The 21,256-nt window shown below is 53.2% G+C and overlaps 1 protein-coding gene and 1 long non-coding RNA gene across 3 annotated transcripts in view; one reads left to right on the plus strand and one right to left on the minus strand.

Moving 5' to 3' along the window:
- SLC45A4 (solute carrier family 45 member 4) overlaps positions 1–17,329 on the minus strand; it is a 99,047-nt gene extending 81,718 nt beyond the window's left edge. For both annotated transcript variants that reach the window (XM_077944142.1, XM_077944141.1), the window contains exon 1: positions 17,102–17,329. The gene's annotated coding sequence lies outside the window, so the exon portion shown is untranslated. The remainder of the gene's footprint in view (positions 1–17,101) is intronic.
- Positions 4,148–16,951, plus strand: LOC144330880 (uncharacterized). The gene is made up of 2 exons (XR_013397475.1): positions 4,148–12,229; positions 13,126–16,951. It is a non-coding gene; the product is annotated as an uncharacterized LOC144330880 (long non-coding RNA).
- Positions 17,330–21,256: the final 3,927 nt, after the last annotated feature.

Below are 21,256 nucleotides of genomic sequence, written 5' to 3' on the forward strand. Positions count from 1 at the left end.
AGTGCTGGGATTACAGGCATGAGCCACTGCACTAGCAAAATATCCCCTAAATTGTATACAAAATTGCATCTATTTGCATTTTTGTGAGAACAAGTTTATAGCTTTTACCAGATCTTCAAAGGAATCATGACCCAGAAAAGATCCAGAACCAGCCCAGACTGGAGAAAGAGGGCTGGGGGACACACACATGTTCATCTAACTGGCGAAATAAATTTTTGTTGTGATGTGGTTATTACATTATCTTCTCACAGTTTTTTTATTTTAATGGGTCCTCCCTTTTGCAGTTTACTTCACAATTTAGTTGAGCAAGTTAGGTTCATACAAAAAAAAAAACCCACAGGCAAACAGAAACAAAAAAAAAACAAACAAAACCACAGGCAAACAGAAACAAAGGAAAATATATTCTCTAAGTTTAGGAAAAGCTATAAGGAACAGCGCAGATCATTACAGAGCTGAGATTTTCTGAAGCTTATCAAACACATACTTGGTGATGCCAGAAAGCAACAGTCAAACCGCATTTTCTAGAACTGATCCCAGAGGAATGGACAAAGGTATGAACAACTACAGGTAAAACTAGTGGCATCTGTCAAATAAAATAAATCAGGCGAGCAGTGGTGTCTGGAGTGGAGTCCCTGGGTAAATGTCACTGGCGTGGCTTGCCAGGGTAGTAGTGAGCTTGCAGTGAACCCTCCGTATAGGGTGTTAACTCATGCATTTTGAAAAGCAACCCAGGACAGACCCAGCCAAGGAAAGACTGAGCTAGAAAAAAACAGCAAAATACTGGTTTCACATTTCATAACCAAAGCATGAGCCGTCCTCCAGATAAAACGTTCATCTCATCTCCATGTTAGGTTTAAAGAAGCGGTTGGGACACCACCACTCAACCCTCAGATTCCGGGGTCCGGCCACCATACTGGCCTGGCCCTCAGAGCTGCTGCTCCTGCGTGCCAGGTGCTGGGAGGCCATGCACTAACTCAGGTATCACAGCACAGAGAAACCAGACCTCGTGCGCCCTACTCCCCACCCCTCACCGCCCTGGAGCTGCCTCGAAGCCGTGTGCAGCAGACAAGCGGGTATCCATGCACAACCCGGGGCAGGTTCTCACAGGAGAAGAGCGGCTCACACTCAGGAGACCCGCATACATCCCTGACCAGGCCACGCCGCACCCTGGGCCTGCCAATCCTGCTCTGGGCTCAGGCCACGCAGCACATGGGCCCACCAATCCGGCTCTGGTCTCAGGTTCCTCAGCTACGTGGGCCAACACAGTCCCCTCCTTCTGCTTCCTTCCCAAGGCTCCAAGTTACCGTAAACTTATGGCCACAGTTCCCACCCAACAAGGAACTACACAAGGAGGCCGTGGAGCAAAGAGCCCCCACATGCCCAGGGCGGGAGGCTGGCCAAGCACGCAGGCTCCTCAGGTCCCTCCTCAGAAGGCTGCGGCCCACTCCTACACCCCTGCTCCCTTGGGGGGTTCCAGTAACAGCTCTGTGTGCCACTTGGGCCTGGAGTGGAAGCAACAGCATGAGGCTTCACCCCTCCTTGCTGGTGTCCCTCAGCCCTGCCCGACCCTCGGTCCAGTCCTTCCACTGCCTCCTCTCTCTCTCTGCAGGTGCCACCTGCCGCCGGGCAACACGAGGACCTGACTGACACAGCAACTTCCATCACTCCACAACACACACAGGCAGACAGAGTCCTCATGGGTCACGGAAGGTGTCAGTGACAAAAACCACACCCTATCAACAATGATGAAGGGTGACTCTAAGAAATTCTTGATCAGCTTGTTAACAAATCAAGACTAGAACCATCAGCCTTGAAGCTGGTTCTAAACTGCAGGACAGACGAGTGCGCAGATGCCTGACTCTGGGACACTCAGGCAAGAGGCCTACGTACCCCCCAGGGCCCAGATTACAGGTCAGTCATCAGAAATGGGGATCGGACACCCACACGCATGGTGACTCGAGGACAGCGCCCCCACCCCCCACCCCCACCGAGGCTGGATGTGTGGGCCTACGTAATGCATGCCAGCAATTCACTGTGACTACAGACACCTGCTTCCTCAAGCCCCCAGAGTGAAAAAATGCGGCCAGGCGCAGTGGCTCACACCTGTAACCCCACACTTTGGGAGGCTGAGGCAGGTGGATCATGAGGTCAGGAGTTCGAGACCAGCCTGGCCAACATGGTGAAACCCCGTCTCTACTAAAAATACAAAAAATTAGCCGGGAGTGGCGGCAGGTGCCTGTAATCCCAGCTACTTGGGAGGCTGAGGCAAGAGAATCGCTTAAACCCAGGAGGTGGAGATTGCAGTGAACCAAGATCACGCCATTGCACTCCAGCCTGAGCAACAGAACGAGACTCTGTCTCAAAAAATAAAATAAAATAAAATAAAATAAAACAAAATACATATCACAGCACTGTACAAAGTATAGGATGGAATCCAAAAAGTACTATGAAGATAGTGTGGCATAGCAGCCTTTGAGCTTAGCTTAAGAGTGTTGGGACAAGGGGGAAGGCACGCTTGGAAATGCATTTTCTGTGTATAAAACTTCTCTGCAATCAAAAAATGGTAACAGGCCAGGAGCGGTGGCTCATGCCTGTAATCCTAACACTTTGGGAGGCCGAGGCGGGTGGCGGGTGGATTGCCTGAGGTTGGGAGTTCGAAACCAGCCTGGCCAACATGGTGAAACCCCGTCTCTACTAGAAGCACAAAAATCAGTTGGATATGGCGGTGCACACCTGTAATCCCAGCTACTTGGGAGGCTGAGGCACAAGAATCGCTTGAACCTGGAGGGTGGAGTTTGCAGTGAGCCGAGATAGTGCCACTGCACTCCAGCCTGGGCAATAGAGCAAGACTCTGTCTCAAGAAAAAAAAAAAAGTAAATGTAAAAAAAAAAAAAAAATTCATCCAATGTAAAGATCTACACAAGAAAAAGTGAGAAAGAGTGGTTTGAAAAAGGGTTGAGACATCTGGTTGGGGATTCAGGCCAGCTGGGAGCAAAAAATAGACCCCTGGGCATGCCACGCTGCCGACCAGGAGGCCCTGAGTCCCTGGACCAGGATCTCCGCGGACCAGGGTCTCTGCATACGGTTAGCACAGCACTCCCCCAGCACAGGGACCCTGCCTGAGCTCCTGGGGACATGTGCCACCTGAGAAAACCCATGGCCACTGGTCAGGGTGGCTGGACAGAAGGGGGTCTCAGTCAACACCTGCTGTGGATGAGTGAGCTGCATCAGGAGGGACCAGTGTGTGCAGAGGGAATGTGCACCTGGGGCAGCCCCTGCCTGGAAGCAGAGCAGGAGGTCGCAGAGGCAGCCCTGACCCAAGCACCTGCCTCACCAACCTGATTCCAAGGCAGCACTGCAGGCAGATGGCCAGTGGGGACAAGGCCGGCCTGAGGCTTGCTGGGACACACGGTCCCTGCTGGTCCAAGGCTGGGACTGTGAAGCCCCATGAGGCCTCCCCAGAGCGGTCCCCTCACAGCCAGCTCCCCGTGAGCAGTGGAACGGCACCAGCACTCCCATGGCAGGAAAGGCTGTGAGCTCTACATGGTAACCCATGTCCCAGGGTGCTAAACTGGGGCCACCAGCCTGTGCTAAATGGGGGCCACCAGCTGGCATGGCAGAAGAAACACACGTGTGAAGACAGAGGGCAATACACAGGAGGGGCGTGGTGGTGCTGAGCCCCAGGCCCAGTTGGTGCAGGACCCCTGGATGGGAGGCACCCTGGGAGGCAGTCAGCTCCTAAGTCACCACTTGCAGAGCCCCACTGGGGGCCAATGCCAAACCCAGGCCTCACCTAACCCTCTGGGGGCTCCCAGGGCACTCCCAGGTGGCAGCCTCAGCTCGAAGGTGAGTCAGGAACTGGCAGGTAATGGAGCATTCACGCCCAGCAGAGCGGGGGCAGCAGGTCCCCGGGGACACTCCTCCCACTGGGCTTCAGGAAACAGCCGCAGGCAGGCCTATCTTGGGTTGGCAGAGAGGTGTGGACATTCCAGAGGGGGAAGTGAGAACACATGCAGGACAGGAGGAAGCAGCGCTGTGTGGTCAGAGAGGAGCTGCCACAGGCTGGAGGCACGTGAGCCAGGGAAGGCAGCCCCTGTGACAGGAAAGCAGGAGGGATGCTGGGACCATGCCTGCTTTATGGGCGGGGCCCTGGGGCTCCCAGAACTTAGAGATCTGCCCCAGGCCCCTGAGGGAAGCACCAGGATCCAATCTCTGCAGGACCTCCCGGTCCTGGCAGGAAGAGCCCAAGAGCACCAGGCAGAATTCCCAGGGCCGCCACCTTCCAAGTTAGGCTCCATGCCTCCATGAAGATCTCTCTCTTTTTAAAATGGAGATATCAGCACATCACAGGGCTATTAACATTGAAAGTTTCAATGTTATCAGGAACTACAGCACTCAGCAGGGGACAGGTATAAGGAAATCCCTTCTGCAATCACGTGAAGGCATCTAAGATACAAAGAAGCTGGTCTGGAGCACCCACTTCCACTCCGTAGCACCCAGGGGGATGCAGAAAACGCAACTCTACCTCCCTGAACTGCCCCACGGCAGCACTGACTGACGCCCCTCGATTGACCACTCAGAACCCAACATCAGTCTGAAAGGTCTCCAGAGACTGGAAGCACCCAAGCAGGTCACCCTTTGAGCCAATGTGATGAGAGAAAACAACTTCTCAAGGCTAAAGGCCTTGAGAGCCCCAGCAGCCCAGCAGCCCCATACCCCGCACAGCCCAGGATGGTGCGGAGTTCGTCTCATGAGAGGCTCCCCGGCTCTGGTGCCGGAGCTCTTCCCCCTCTGGCACAAAGGGACAAGGTGTCCACAGCCCGGGGTCAGCCCGGCAAGACCACCATCCAAGCCTGGCCCCTAGAAGACAGGCTTCCAGCCTGGGCAACATAGTGAGACCGTCTCTATATAAAAATACTTAAAATTAGCAGGGCACAGTGGCTGATGCCTGTAATCCCAACACTTTGGGAGGCTGAGGTGGGCGGATCACATGAGGCCAGGAGTTTGAGACCAGCCTGGCCAACACAGTGAAACCTGGTCTGTGCTAAAAATACAAAAATTAGGCAGACATGGTGGCACATACCTGTAATCCCAGCTACTCAAGAGGCTGAGGCACGAGAATCGCTTCAATCCAGGAGGCAGAAGTTGCAGTGAGTTGAGAGATGGTACCACTGCACTCCAGCCTGGGCAACAGAGTGAGACCCTGTCTCAGAAAATAATAATAAATTAGCCAGGCATGGTGGCACACGCCTGTAGTCCCAGTTACTCAGGAGGCTGAGGCAGGAAGATGGTTCAGCCCAGGAATTCAAGCTGTAGTGAGCTATGACTGGGCTGCTGCACTCCAGCCTGGGCGACAGAGCAAGACCTCATTTAAAAAAAAAAAAAAAACTTTAATTAAAATGAAAAAAAGAAGGCCAGGCGTGGTGGCTCACGCCAGTAATCCCAACACTTTGGGAGGCCGGGGTGGGTGGATAACCTGAGGTCAGGAATTCAAGACCAGCCTGGCCAACATGGTGAAACCCCACCCCCATTAAAAATACAAAAATTAGCCGGGTGTGGTGGTGCACACCTGTGGTCCCAGCTACTCAGGAGGCTGAGGCAGGAGAATTGCTTGTACCCCCCCAACCCCCCACCAAGGCAGAGGTTGCAGTGAGCCAAGAGCATGCCACTGTACTCCAGCCTGGGTGACAAAGCGAGACTCTGTTGCGCAAAAAAAAAAAAAAAAGTAGAGGGAAAGACCCTCATGCCCTTTATCACACGAAGACAGAGCAAGGCGGCGCGACATCTGAACCAGGAAATGGGTCCTCAGGAGACACCCATCTGCCTGTGCCCTGTTCTTGGCCTTCCAGCTTCCAGAACATGAGAAAGAAATGTTTGTTGTTGCAAAGCCACCTGGTCTATGGTATGTGTTTGAAGCAGCCTGACCCCCCTAAGTTACTGAGTCCCCCCCCCCAAGGTTTGCCACACTGTACTAGAAACACCAGTGAGGGCCTTGGGAGGAGGGTCAGAAACTGCTCCCTCTGGATTCTCCTCTACACCATCCACATGGTGCTTCAGAAAGCACAGGCAGCTCCCTGGCCACCTTCCCCTGTGAGTTATTAAAGCCAAATGCAACAGGGCTCCACCAAGAGGAGGCAGGCACCTGGTGGGCGCCGGGCACTCTCCCTGCCTGGCAATGCGGCAAGTGGATGCTGGCGGGGGAGGCAGGCCTGGGGTCCACGCCTAAGGCCTGCTAAGCCGAGGCAGAACCGTGTGGGCAAAAATAAATCCCCAGATGGACAAGGCTCTGAGGGGATCAGGAGAAAATCCACATGGAAATGTTTAAAACCTATTTCCCAGAACCCTATCATCACCAGGCAGAAACCACAGCCTGCATTTACAGAACTTCCAGGCTCTCCCACAGACCCAGAAAACTTCATCAAAAACCTGTCTGAACTTTACAACCACAAACTGGAACCAGCCACAGGGCCCTTATCGGCACAGTCGCACTGCTGTGAAGACGGCATGAACTGTCAGGAACCAACCCGGGACTGATAGCCCGGCCAGCGGCCTTGCCACACACAGCCTGCACCTGCAGACTTTCCATTTGCAGAGATCTAGGAAATGGCAAAATGCTTTCTTCTTTTTGCATAGATTTTTGAATTAGCAAAACTGCCACTGGCTAGTTCACTTGTTGAAAAACAATGTTCCAATTTTATTTTAAATTTGATTAGCTTTAAACATTACCTCATTTCATTTCAGGAAAAGTTACCAAGATTTTTCTCACACACAGCCATGGTATTAAAGAGAAAGACGACACCCAAAATCGCAAAAACAACAACAACAACAAAAAAACTGTATCTTCTCCATGTGACTGTTCACCCAGCTCCTCACTCCAGCTGTGGAAGGTGGACCACAGTGCTGCTCGGAAGGCCCACCGCCGCGGGCACAGCCCCTGTGGCAAACCCGACTGGCCCACCATCCCCCGTGTCCTCATGTCCACATTCCCCAGGCTCTTTCTGCAAAGCTCTTCCCTTCATCCCACAGGCCGTGTCCTTGAAAACTCAGTTCAAAGACTAGCGAGAGTCAACAGAATTGCTAACGGGTGATGAATTGAGGATGACATGATTACACTATTTTCACTACTTTTAGGCATGTCTTGAAACATCCATAGTAAGAAGATTTTAAGAACAACATTCTGTTTCTTTCAAGGACCACCTGCTCAGACGTTTTCCGCACCCAGCCATGGGTTAGATGCCCTCCTTGGGGTTCCCAGGCCTGCCCCATCACCCTGCCCAGATGGCTGGCTTCTCAGGCACCTGCCTCACGCCTGGCACAGAGCAGCCACCTAGGGACCATCTCCAGAATGGAACGTACGACCCACAGCAGGCCCAGTCCCCTGCTAGCTCACAGTCTGAGCCTACTGACAGTGCCCAACAAGAGGGCAAAAGTGGGCACCAAAGGCTCACCCAGCAAGCCAACTGGACAGCCTGAAAGAAACAACCAGGAAACAAAAGGGAGCGGCAGCACCTCCTCCCCGACCTCTGCAGGAGCCAGGGAGCCAACCCAGAGGGCAGTGCCAGCTGGGCACAGCTGCCCATACCTGTGGCAGACAGCGGTCCTTCCTTCCAAGCTCTTGGCCAGGGAAGACGGGTGTGGGAACCAGCATCTCGTGTGGGCCAACGGCAGGGCTGGCCACAGAGCCCCCTCCAGCAGCACCTACCCGGCATGGGGAATGACCGAAAAGCTGCCTCAGTCGAATCCAAGGCATGGAGGGCACTGCCGCATTTCTCCAGGCACAGGACAAAAGGCACTTTTCAGTAGGGGGTGGGGGAGCTGAGGAGCAGTGCGACCCAGGGGCCCACAACTGCACTAGGCCGGCTGTACCCGGTGGCTCCTCTCCCTCATCAGCGCCTTTACCAGGCGCTGCTCCAGAGGTCCCAGCTGGGCGCCCAGCACGGATGCAGATGCCGCACTGTCTGGCAGCGTGAGTGCTGCTGTGACCCCTTCTCAGGTGCCTACTGAGTGCTGGAGACAGACCCCTCACACGTCCCAGTTACCACACGGAAGCAGAAACTCTGAGCACTGGGTGGCTTCTGGAAGGTCACAAAGCCAAGGAGGGCCCAGCCCGGACTGTAAACTCTCCCTGTACCCCACCCACAATGAGGACGCCAGGCTTCAGGTTTCCACTGAAGGAGAAAGCAGACGGGGAACCCCATGTCTTTAAGAATTAAAAACGCTCTCAACACCTCAATAGTTCAGTAGTGGGCTAGACATGTTTTCAACAGCCCTGACACTGCCTTCAGCTTACCTAGGGAGACAGCTGTCACACTAGGGACACCAGCTCCAGGCTGCAAGTGCTGCAAGTCCATAACAAGACCACCTGAGCTGTGGGCTTCGTTCTTGCCACCAAATCAGAGCTGCCTTTCGAATGGGCACGGTTGACGACGGCGGAGCAGCCGTGGCCGCAGCCCCGGGATCTGGCTCCATCCAGCAGAGGGAGGTGGTGCGCAGGCCCTGATGGGGGAGGACGTCCACACTCCAAGCTTTTAATGCCGTTTTACGTAAGCAACACGAAAAAAACCACTAGCAGTTATTCTAGTACTCCTGGCTGGGAGCAGATTTGCATACTGAAGTAAAGCCCCAGGTTCGGGCAGGAATTTCTAGAAACAACTGGACTCCATTGCACCTGGTCTTCTTCAGCAGCCAAAACGTCTCTCAAAGTCTTTTAAGAGCCTGAAACCTTGATTTCAGTATCGACACCCAAAATACCAAAAAAAAAATAAGGATTTGTTGCTTTGGAGAAGGGACCAAAGGAGGCTAATCCGGTTCTATGGGGTGATTAGGGGCTGGCCTGTCTTCCTGGTCCTGTTCTTCGGTGTTTGAAGCGCAGGATTCCTAGAACATGACCTTGGAACTGCTCCTCTCCTCACCCATCCCTGGAACGAAGGCACTGGCCCCACGGAGGACGTCATTGCCTCCCCAAATATCTGTACAGCCGAATTGGAAGTGACGCATTCTTAAGTGGACTCCTAATGGCCAGCCCTGAGGACAGAAGACAGGTTAAAACTTCAGGCGGACCCACGTTACCGATTCCACAGAGTTGGGCGAGTGGCTGGGAAACACCAGAGACCCCAGCTCCATCAAATCTCCTCTTATGTCATAAAACCATCACACGACGCAAAGTTCTACTGCACTCAGTCCTCAGCATGCTGTTTCTGAGTGGGAAGGGAAGTAGTTGTTTTTTGGTTACTAAACCGATTTTCATACCTAATTTCATTAGATCTAAAGGCTAAAAATAGTAAATCTTTCTACTTTTTCAGCATCTCCAGATCTGCGCAAATTCTCAGGGAGACCAAGTATCAATGCCCCGCACCCGCCTCATCTGGTTCTCAGGGAGAGGCCCACCTTCCCAATCCACCCCATGGCCCTGATCCTAGCGGCGACCTGATGGCCTGAGACCAGCTGCCCCGCTCCAGAACGGGCACAGTGATGCCCCTGCAGGAAGAAGGGTGGAGCAGGGTGACCAGGTTCCTGCCAGGCAAAAACCTCTAACAAATCTAAAGTCTGGCCATGTTGGTCTTCTCTGCTTCTAACACACCTTTCTGTCGAATTAAAATTTAACCCAAGGCACAATTCCATAGGCTTACTATTTTAGCCCAACCAAATAAAAATGCTGCAACATGCTTGCTCATGAAATGGTTCATCTTCTGCCCTTTAACATAGCACATTTAGAAAACATGTAATTAAATAATAAAGCTTAATACAGAGCAGCATGGGTACCGTGATTTGACAGAGTGGCATGGGCCTTACCTGTGGACTAAGCGCAGTGGCACCACAAGCACCCTGTGCAAACACAGGGGCATCCTGAGAGGGCCTCCGGTGTGGGGAACTCAGAGAGCCGCAAGGTCCCCATAAACGCCTTCCTAAAACTGGACTGCCTGAGAAGCTGCCGTGGAGAGAGTCCCAGTGCCCAGGGAGCCCCCACCTCCACCCTACCTGCCCCGCCTAGACAAGAGGAAGGCACTCTTCCCAGGCAATGTTCCAGCAACAGAGGTGTACCTGATACCAAAACAGTTCAATTATCCCTTTAATTAAGGTACCTTAAATGGGCCCCGCCCCCCAGTTCTTTGAGACCTCCTTCCAATGTAATTTTATTTTGTGCATTTAGTAATTGTTTATCAAGATCAATGATATTTATGCTTCTGTGATCAATTCTGTACTGATAATTACAATGACAAAAAACATTCTTCTGGATTATATTAACATAGCCTAATGATCACAGAAATGTTTGAAATTGCAATATATATATACTTTTGTCACAGAGAAGTATGGAGAACAGTCCATAGGTTGGTACGATGGCTCACACCTGCAATCCCAGCACTCTGGGAGCCTGAGGCAGGAGGGAGGGTCACTTGAGGCCAGGAGTTCATGACCAGCCTGGGCAACATGGTGAAACTCCGTCTCTGCCAAAAGCACAAAGAAAAAATTAGCTGGGCATAATCCCAGCTACCTGGAGGACGGTGGTGGGAGGATCACTTGAGCCCAGGAGGTCGAGGTTGCAGTGAGCCATGATCGCACCACAGGACTCCAGCCCGGGGGACAGAGTAAGACCCTGTCAAAAAAAAAAAAAAAAAAAATCATCCTGGGCAACACAGTGAGACTCCATCTCTGCAAAAAATAAAAATAAAAACTAGCTGGGCACGATGACGTACACCTGTGGTCCCAGCTACTCAGGAGGCTGAAGAGAGAGAATTGCATGGACCTAGGTGGTCAAGGCTATAGTGAGCCCTGATCCCACCACTGCACTCCAGCCTGGGTGACCGAGGGAAACACTGTCTCAAAAAAAGGAAAAGAAGAATGAGGGATAAAAAGACTTTCAAACGGAGCAAACATACAAGTTCACAAAGAAAAAACATGACATGTCAAGACTGTTAAGAACGGTTTGTTCATTTTATTAAAGGGTGACTAATGACAGGCATCATTAGGATATTTAACATTGGATACCTTTTAAAAAGCAATACTAGGGTTACTTTTAAATGCCAACATTATGCTAGAAATTGCATCTTTTGCAGTTGTTTAAAATTAGGACCAAAAAATTTAAACGTCAACTTAAAAACGTGTCTATTGTTTTTCAAAGTTTTTTTTTTTTTTTTTTTTTTTTTTAAGATGGAGACGGAGTCTGGCTGTTTTGCGCAGGCTGGAGTGAAGTAACGCAATCTCGGCTCACCACCACCACCACCACCACCATCACCATGACCACCATCACCATTACCAACACCACCCACCCACCTCCCCTCGCCGCCCCCCTGCCCAGTTCAAGCCATTCTTGTGCTTTAGCCTCCTAAGTAGCTGGGATTACAGGCATGCACCACCACACCTGGCTAATTTTTGTATTTTTAGCAGAGATGGTTTTGCCATGTTGGCCAGGCTGGTCTCAAACTCCTGACGTCAGGTGATCCACGTGCCTTGGCCTCCCAAAGAGCTAGGATTACAGGCGTGAGCCACCGTGCCAGGCCTCAAAGTTATTTTACAGAACACATGAGCAAAAATATTTGCAGGCCTCTGCTTGACAGCAACGTAACTCTAAAAACCATTCCTAACTCACCCATCACTGACAGCAGAAGAGCTGCGTCTACGACACTCAGGCAGTCCCCCTCCCCTCACGTCTAACATGCTCTTAAGACGCGATTTCATCTCCATCGTGGAGATGTCAAACCACTCCCCGTCGAAGAACTTAAAAAATATTCCCTTCCCATATACCAAACCAAAAACCATGCTCTTGAATAAATGTATTTCCCTAAAATGACGACTAAATTGTTGGTGACAAGGAACTTACTTGTTGTTTTCCGGACTTACAATGTCTTTTTTTTAATTTTAATTTTTATTCTTTTTGAGACAGGGTCTCACTCTGTTGCTCCGGCTGGAGTGCAGCATGGGTGTGATCTCCCCTCACTGCAGCCTGGACCTCCTGAGCTCCAGCAATCCTCCAGCCTCAGCCTCCCGAGTAGCTGGGACCACAGATGTGAGACACCGCACCTGGCTAATTTTTTTGTATTTATAGAGACAGGGTTTTGCCATGTTGTCCAGGCTGGTCTCAAACTCCTGGGCTCAGGCAATCTGCCCACCTCAGCCCCCTAAGGTGCTGGGACTATAGGCATGTGCCATCATGCCCGGCTAATTTTTGTATTTTTTGTACAGCTGGGGTTTTGCCATGCTGCTCAGGCTGGCCTGGAACTCCTGGACTCAAGTGATCCTCCTGCCTCAGCCTCCAAGAGTGCTGCGATTGCAGGAACGAGCCTCTGTGCCCGGCCTGAGTGATGTCCTAAAATTGTGCAATCAGGGTCATATATAAAAGTACAATGACCACCACACCTGACCAGGTAAGCACACTGTGTTGATCCCTCTTTATTATCTATTTCAAGGGTTTGCTATGCATTTTTCACTCAAGATGTTCCTTCCTTTGAAACAGGAAAAATTTGGTTGCCAGTCAATTCAGGTGGCTCCAGGATTTCCAGGCAGAACCCCAGGAGAAACCTCGGGGCGAACTACAAAAACTCAGAGCAAGCAGCCTAAAGAATCCCAGGGGGGGAGCCACTTTTCAATGCAGCAAATTCAGCACCTCTGGGCCAGAGTTCAGGAATGACGCTTCCTCTCACTGCCAGCAAAATCCTTCCACAGGTTTAGGAGGATGAAAGTACCGAGACCCAGGTCTGAACAACACCTCCCTCACCAGGGCCTGTGCCCAGCAGAGGTGGGAGGGTAAGATGGCCGGGCTCAATGACTTGAAAGGTTATGCAAATCCCTTCAGCTGCCTCAGGATCCCACTTCTGGACTGGCTGGCACCCTTATTCCTGCGCTAGGGACAAAATGCCCAGCACTACTTCCCACACACACACCCCTGCCCCCCGGGGCTCCCCACAGACTCTCAGAGTGAACTTGTGTTCTGGAGCCCTCACTAGACAGGAAGGTGGGCCTTGGGACGACCCTCAAAATAATGCAGCTGCAGCCCAGCCCCTCTCACTTAAGAGAAATCCCACCAGGTGTGGTAGTACGAACCTATAATCCCAGCAGCTACTTGGGAAGCTGGGGCAGGAGGATCACTTGATCCTAGGGGTTCAAGACCTGCTTAGGCAACACAATGAGATCCCCTGACTCTTAAACACACACACATGCACGCACGCACACGCATGCACGCACACGCACACATGCACGCACACACATGCACACACACGCATGCATGCACACACACGCACACATGCACGCACACACACGCATGCACGCACACACATGCACACACACGCACGTCAAGGAGAGAGATTATAATCCCAGCACTTTGGGAGGCCCAGGTGGGCAGATCACTTGAGGTCAGGAGTTCAAGACCAGCCTGGACAACATGGTGAAACTCCATGTCTACTAAAAATACAAAAATTATCTGGGCATGGCGATGTGCACCTATAGTCCCAGCTATTCGGGAGGCTGAGGCAGGAGAATTACTTGAACCTGGGAGGCGGAGGCTGCAGTGAACCAAGATTGCACCACTGCACTCCAGCCTGGGTGACAGAGCGAGACTCTCTCTCAAAAAATCAAAAACAAAGGGAGAGAGAGAACTACCTCTCCCTCTCACCTGACGTCCCCAAGCTACACAGCAGCTGAGCCAAAGAGAACTCAGAGCCCTTCTCTCCATCATCAGGGTTTTGTGCTGTTTCCCGAAATCTAACTAGTGGCACCAACAAATGACCCCTACCAACTGCCTTTCTGGAGCACTAACACCCACGTCGTCTGAGGTGGGGACAATGGCGACCCACCCACGGCTCTCCAAGGGCCACTCTATCCGGGATATGAAACACTAAGTGGGCTATGCGGCTGCCCTCTAAGTCTGTGGATGTTTTTAATCTTAAAATGCCTCCTCGAAAAGTCACTTGCCAAGGAGGCCACTTCATAAACACTATGAGGCCTCCACTAGCTGTTTCTCCTGTCACCTCCACCCAAATGGCAAGGGGTTGAAAATGGCGATATGACCTGTCAAGCTTCTCTTTCGGCAGGCCCCCTCCTGATCCAGAGTAGAGAAGATTCATTTCCATGAACATTAAAGAGGTCTCCCAGTCCTCTGAAAGTGCCTGATTTCACAAAGGCTTAGTTAGCATTTGATACTGGGGGGAAAAGGCCAGTAGGAGCACATTTTGAAAGTTTCACATTTAAAAAGATCCTTGTTCATTGATTTTCGTGGGGGTAATTAAGCTAATCTAAACAAGGGGACCTTGTCTAGGAGCGGGTGGGGGAGGTGCAGTCGCTCAGGTCCTCTGCATGAAAACCCACTGCAGACGCCTGCTTTTGGGGTCCTCTCTCACCCCTTCCTTTCTACAAGGCTGCTCTTCAGCTGAGAGGTTCGCTCCCTCTGGTCAGATCTGTTTCCTGGCTCAGGTGGAGACAACCCTGCTGCTGGTGTTTTACTAAGTGCGCCTCCGTCAGCATAATTACGCAGTGATGAAAACCTGGGGAACCTAGGCGGCCAGTGAGGAGCAGTCCTCACCCATCATTAGCAGGAACGCGGCTTCCAGCACATTCTGGCTCCACAAATTACAGACATGACTCTGCCAGGGGTGTTCCCAAGAAGGGCACTGGCAATTTGGGGTTGTCTGCCACCTACAGTGCTTGTCAGTCACCCTCACTCGGTGTCAGGCCACGAGGCTGTTGGTCACAAACCAGCCCAGCCAGCCACTGGGCGTCGGGGCCCTCGGGAAGAGCGGGAGAGGGCACTGGGAAGCACCACAGTCAGAACGCCAATCACAGCCCGAACCCCAGGGCTGCGCTCCTCCGTCCTCCCCACCTCTCTCCTGACAACACAGATACAATCCATTCACCACCGAGCAACCTTAAGATCGGCTGAAATACCTTCCTCCGCTCCTTTCCTCCATCGGGAAAGCGGGGAGCTGCCGCTGCCGCAGCCCTCTCCTTCCCTGCAGATCTGCGGGGCGGGCTGGGGAGGGATCTCAGGGCTCACGGAAAGGAGGCAGAATCCGGTTTACAGGCTTGCTCCGCCCCTCCCCCACCCCCTCCTCTCCAATAAGCAAAGTTAGAGGGTGTTACAAGCTGCAAGACACCTTGGAGCTCACCCAGTCCAATCTCTGGTGGGCTTTCACGATGCAACAAGGGCCAAAGCTGCAGCTCGCATCTCGGCAGGGCAGCAGGCCACTCCCCCCACAAGCCCCGGGAGGTGGCCCTGGGCAGCCTCCCCCCTCCCCGCCCTGTGAACACCTGGACCACAAAAATACACCTTTAAATACCCAGTTATGTATTTCAAACACATTTCAAACGATTTGCTTCTTTCCTTTACAGCCACTGCCACAAAAACAATTAGCCTGAATGGATGTGAAATCCTTAATGTGTAAGACGACCTAGTTCCCCAGCCTCTCTAAAAGCACATGAGTTCTTAACCGCGCCTGAGTCTCCTCCACCCGGAACCTGCACGACTGCCTCTCATCCTCAAGTGGCTTCTGCAAAACCTCTCCCAAGCATTAAATAATCTCTGTTTGATCTTTTAACAATAATTCAAACCTAGCAGGAAAGTGAGGATATCATACATTTATTTAAAGGTCGGTGAGTGTTACCTGCTCTGATCCCCATGCGTTACACTCCCTGACCTGTACACCAATACTCCAGCTTTTTGTTTTCTTACTTTTTCCTAAAGCCAGCACAAAATAGCAGAAGGAAAAGATTCCTACCACACTCTACCTGTCTGCCAATGACACAGGAAGGATGAGACCGTCTGGGGAATGGAAGCGCAGGGCGCTCTCAGTAATGCCAGGCAGATGCAGTGGCGCTTCTCCCCAGCAGAAATGGGCTTCGATTCAGAATCTGCCAGCCCACAAGAATCATATGACCCCACAACAATTACTTGAATCACTCATCTGGTAAACCCTCCTCGCTCTGGGTCCTAGACTGGAAAAGACAGCCCAATAACAATAATAAAAACGACAAGCCCCGTTTTGCTGGAGTCAGCTGAGGTATCAGATGGAGGTCAATGGCTAGGTCTGTGAACCTGAAGCCACACTCCATCAGTGACCCACACTGGAGAGACAAGAAACCTCAGGCTCCTTAGGAGGTCAAGCGGCCCTTCCCAGCCCTCCCTAGCCCCCGCCTTCAAGAATCATTCTGAATAGCTAACCAGGAGGCTGGGCCCCGTGTGGATCCGCCTCCGCTGGAAAAGCCTCTGCCGGATGTGCTCCAATCCAGAGCAGGATACCTGGGGGAGGAACGGGTTAAGCTCAAAGGGGAAAGGGGCAGCGGGTGCTGAGACGCAAAGGTGCGGAGACTTCCACAGAGCAGGGACTCTGGGCCTGGATGAACTGATGCCCTGGCCTCTTTCCTCCAGGGACAAGGTCGGCCTCAGAAAATCAAGGTATCTTCAAAGGGACACAAGGGAGCACAGTGCCGATGAGACCGGGGCAGAGCCACAGTCTGGCGGTGCAGGCTGGGGGTCCGAGGTGGGGGACACTGGCTAGCAGTGCTGAGAGGGGCGTGTGTGCACTGGGGAGAGCGAAAGGAGGGGAAGAAGAAGGGGAGGGGGAAGGGGAAGAAGGAAGTGTGTTGGGTTGGGAGGAACGGTCCAGACAGGGGAGAGGGGGCCACTTCGCAAGTGGTGCATCCCTGGTTGAATTCTCAGAAGTTAGAGACAGCAGGCAGGGGTTAGGAGGACAGGACAGGGTCAGGATCAGGAGTTAGAGGCGCCAGGCTCCTCTCTGGGTAGAGAAATCCGAGGAACTGAGGGTGGGGAGGACTGATGGGTGCGAAAGGGGGCCGGGTCCAAATGAAGGCGCGCGCTCCAGGGTGAAGGCCAGGGTGGGGGAATCAGAGAGGCTGCAGGGCTGGGGACCAGGGCAGGTGCAATCCGAAAAGAGGAGGCGGGAAGTAATGGGGGAACCCTGAGGAGCCAGCGCAAGCCGGGTGGGGGCAGGTCCCCTCCCCCGGAGAAGGTGCGGGTCTGCGGCTGCCGCGCGGACCCGACCTGGAGGCCGAGGCCGTGCGGGAGGTGGGGGTGGGGAGGCGGCAGGTGTCCAGCGCCCAGGTGCGAGGTGCAGAGGGCCGTGGGGTGGGCGGCTGCGGGCGGCAGGCCACTCACCTGTCTCCTCCGGCCGGGGCCGCGGGGGCGGCGGGGCGGCCGGGCCGGGCCGGGCAGGGGCGACGGGGGCGCGGAGCCCCGGGCGCACCGGGGTCGGGAGGCGGCGGCGGGTCCGGGCGGGGGCTGCTCCCTCGGCCGGCCGGCCGGGCGGTCAGTCAGTCACCGACGCGGGCGCGGAGGGAGCGCTGCGAGGCTGCGGCCGGCGCGCGGAGACAACGCCGCTTTATCGGGTCGGAAACAGCCGCTCCGCGCCGCTTCCGCTGACGCAGCGCCGGCCCCTGCGCCTCATGACTATGCAGCACCCGCCGCCGCGGGACGGGGATTCGGAGGGCGGGGTCTGCGCCGCGCGCGCCCATTGGCCTCCTCCGCCGCCCACCCCGCCCCCGAACGGCCGCCCCGCCCCTCCGCGCCCCCTGCCCCGCCCCCGCGGGTTCCACGGCTCCCGCCCCCGTCTAGCCGTGGCCCCGCCCCCGGCCCTAGCCCAGCCCCGCCCCCGCCCTCCTCCCGCTACGACCCCGACCCCGGCCCCGGCCCCTCGGCACCGAGCGTCCGCCCCCTCCCCCCTGAAGAGCTGGCCCCCAATCCACCCTATCGCTCTCCGCAGCCGTAGGAGGTGGCCCCCGCCCATCCCCACCTTCTCTCCCCGCTCCTCTCGCACCTCTCTCGCAGAGGGGTCCGGCTAGCCGCGAGGCCCCGTCCCCCGGCAACACAGCCCCTTGGCAAGCAGCCTCCCGCCCCTCCGCCCCTGCCCGAGGCGCAGCGAGGTGGGCCCCACCCAGGTGCTGCAGCCCCTCCTCCGCTGCAGTAGAAAATTCTCCTGTTTTCCCCTCCCTGGCACCCTCCGAAGACCTGCCTGGTCCTGGGCCAACCCCGTCCCCAACTGACGCAACGCCCCGCACTCTGCGGGCCCCCTCTCCAGCCTGGAGAGCAGGGCGGGAAGAAGACCCGACCCAGAGCTTCCTGGAGTCTGGGCCTCCCTCTCAGGTCTGGCCCTTGCCAGGGGCACTGATCCGTCTCTCTCCACGTGTAGAAGGGCCACAATCCCTAGGGCAGGGCTGCTGGGAAACCCCATCAAGACAAGGTCTGGGGAGGCGACTTTAACAGACAGATGTGATGGGCCGAGGCCAACCCTGTTAATGTCCCAGCCCTGTGCCCTCGCCAGGGTTTAAGTGGCTTTGGAGGGATTACTTCATTTCTCCGATCCTTGGTGTCCTCATCTGTAAAATAGAAATCGTAAGATCCATCTCACCCGTTGCTAAAGGAATTTAGAAGTGAAGTGCACAGCAGAGTCTCCAAGAGCATCGGAAATGGGAAAATCTGACAATATCAAGTGTTGACAAGGAAGTGGAGCAACTGGAACTCCCAGGCACTGTTGGTGGGGATGCAAAGTGGTACAACTTTCAAAATCTTTTTGAAAGGCCTTGATTACCCAGCAATTCTGCTCCTGGATACACACCTAACATCATGTTTCTGTTGATAGCAGCACTGTTTATAATTGCCCCAAACTGGAAATTACTGAAATGCTCGTCAGCCATTAAATGGATACATAAATTGTGATATATTCACACGGTGGAATGACAGCAATGACAGTGAATAATCGACAACTACACACAACAACATGGATGACTCTCACAAATGATGTTGAGAAAAAGGAGCCAGAGGATAAAAAGCCATATATGTTTCCATGTGGATAAAGTGGTAGAATGTGTATATGGGTTAGCAGTCAGGATAGTGGTTACCCTTGGAGGGAGGGGTGCCAGAGCCAGGAAGCAGAGCACAGAGGACGTGTCAGGGGGCTGGCTGTGTTCTGTGTCTTGGTCTGAGTGCTGGTTACAGTGTGCTCAATTTGTGATGACTTTTCCAGCTGTGCAGTCAAGATGCATGTGCCTGCTGGGCACAGTGGTTCACGCCTGTAATTCTAACACTTTGGAAGGCCAAGGAGGGTGGATTGCTTGAGCCCAGGAATTTGAGACCAGCCTGGGCAACATGGCAAGACCCTATCTCTATTTAAGTAAATAAATAAATAAAAGATGTGTGTGTTTTTCCATGTGTATGCACTATCTCAACAGAGGGTTAATAAGTACATCAGTGATCTGTAGACAGAGAGTCCAAAGCAGCATCAGACACATCGTGAGTGGTCAACCAGTATATCTACTTCCCTGGTGATTTTTATTTCAATGGCCAAAGGATGGCGGCAGTGGCAATTCCAGCTGTGCTGTGAGCCAACTGTGTGAGCCTGGGCGCCTACTTAACCTCCCTGAGTCCTCTTCTGTAAGTGAGCATTCTAATAGTACCTAGTTCACAAGTTGTCATGAAGCTTAAACAAAATAGCAAAACAATGCTTTTAAAAATGACAATACAATCAGGAGGACAGATAGGCAAAGACTTTGTTTATTCACAAATTGCTAGTATTGATTGAATTGTCTTCATTATCATTCATGCAGTAACCAACTACTGAGTGTGTACCTACTATGTGCCACACGCTTTGCCGGGTCCTAGTACTGGAGCTGGGAACACGATCCAATCTCTCTCCGTAAGGAGCGCATAGTGGGGTACATACCAGCCATGGTAGCCATGGAGCCCAGTGTAGGGTCAGCCTTGTAGTAGGCACTCCATAAATATTTACTGGGGCTGGGCATGTTGGCTCATGCCTGTAATCCCAGCACTGTGGGAGGCTGAGGTGGTGGATTGCTTGAGCTCAAGAGTGCTAGACCAGCCTGGGCAACATGGCGAAACCTCAGCTTTATTAAGAATACAAAAATTAGCTGATTGGGGCAGTGTGCACCTGTGGTCCCAGCTACTTGGGAGGCTGAGGCGGGAGAATCACTTGAACCTGGAAGGCAGAGGTTGCAGTGAGCTGAGATCGCACCACTGGACTCCAGCCTGGGCGATAGAGTGAAACCCCATCTCAAAAACAAAAAAAGTTTCTAGAAGAGTAACTGAATGCAAGTATAGAAGTGTATGCACCAGGCTGGCAACATAGCTAGGCCCCATCTCTACAAAAAATTCAAAAATTAGCTGGGTGTGGTGGCGCATGCCTGTAACCCCAGCCACTCGGAAGGCTGAGGCAGGAGGATCACTTGAGCCTGGGAGTTCAAGGCTACGGTGAGCTATGATTGCACCACTGTGCCCCAGCCTGGATGACAGAGCTAGACCCTGTTTCAAAAAAAAAAAAAAAAATGGAAGTGTAGGCATGAAATTTCATGTGAATGAAACTTAGAAGGCAGTTTCTAAGCCTGAGATGTGGAAACATCCAATTGATTTATTTCTATAACCTGGAGTTAAACACAGAGATCAGAGTAAGGTTAAGAAAAAGTGTATCGGCCGGGCACGGTGGCTCAAGCCTGTAATCCCAGCACTTTGGGAGGCCGAGACGGGCAGATCACGAGGTCAGAGATCGAAACCATCCTGGCTAACATGGTGAAAACCCATCTCTACTAAAAAATACAAAAAAAAAAAAAAAAAACTAGCCGGGTGAGGTGGAGGGCACCTGTAGTCCCAGCTACTCGGGAGGCTGAGGCAGGAGAATGGTATAAACCCGGGAGGCGGAGCTTGCAGTGAGCTGAGATCTGGCCACTGCACTCCAGCCCAGGTGACAGAGCGAGACTCCATCTTGGAAAAAATAAAATAAAAGAAAAAGTATATCCCCATTGTGCAAGCACCTCAACATGTGTGTGTGCATGCATGTGTGTACATGTGCATGTATGTGCATGTGTGTGCATGTGCATGTGTGTGCATGCGTGTGTGCATGTGCATGTGCATGCGTGTGTGCACATGTGTGTGCGTGTGTGCATGCGTGCATGTGCATGTGTGTGTATGCATGTGTGTGCATGTGCATGTGTGTGTGCATGCCTGTGCAAGAGGGCAGTGGCAGGGCCACCCTGCAGCACTCTTTCCCAGCCTACCCTGCCAGGGCCTCATCCCACCTGCCACCACCAAGAAGGGTGAGATGTGTCCATGGCCTATGGCCCCACTGTCCAGCTGCCCATGGAAGCCTGGGAATGGAATCCTCGGGGCCCCCACACATTTTTGCCCCACTCCATACCCTCCTTAAATGACTGGTCCCCCAGTCCTGTGAGGAGAGAGCTTGATACAGGGGAAGCCCTCTTGCCCAGGGGTCAGAAAGACATGGACTCTGGCCTGGCTCAGAAGCAG

The sequence above is a fragment of the Macaca mulatta genome, chromosome 8, assembly GCF_049350105.2.
Source record: "Macaca mulatta isolate MMU2019108-1 chromosome 8, T2T-MMU8v2.0, whole genome shotgun sequence".
Lineage (NCBI taxonomy): Eukaryota > Metazoa > Chordata > Mammalia > Primates > Cercopithecidae > Macaca > Macaca mulatta.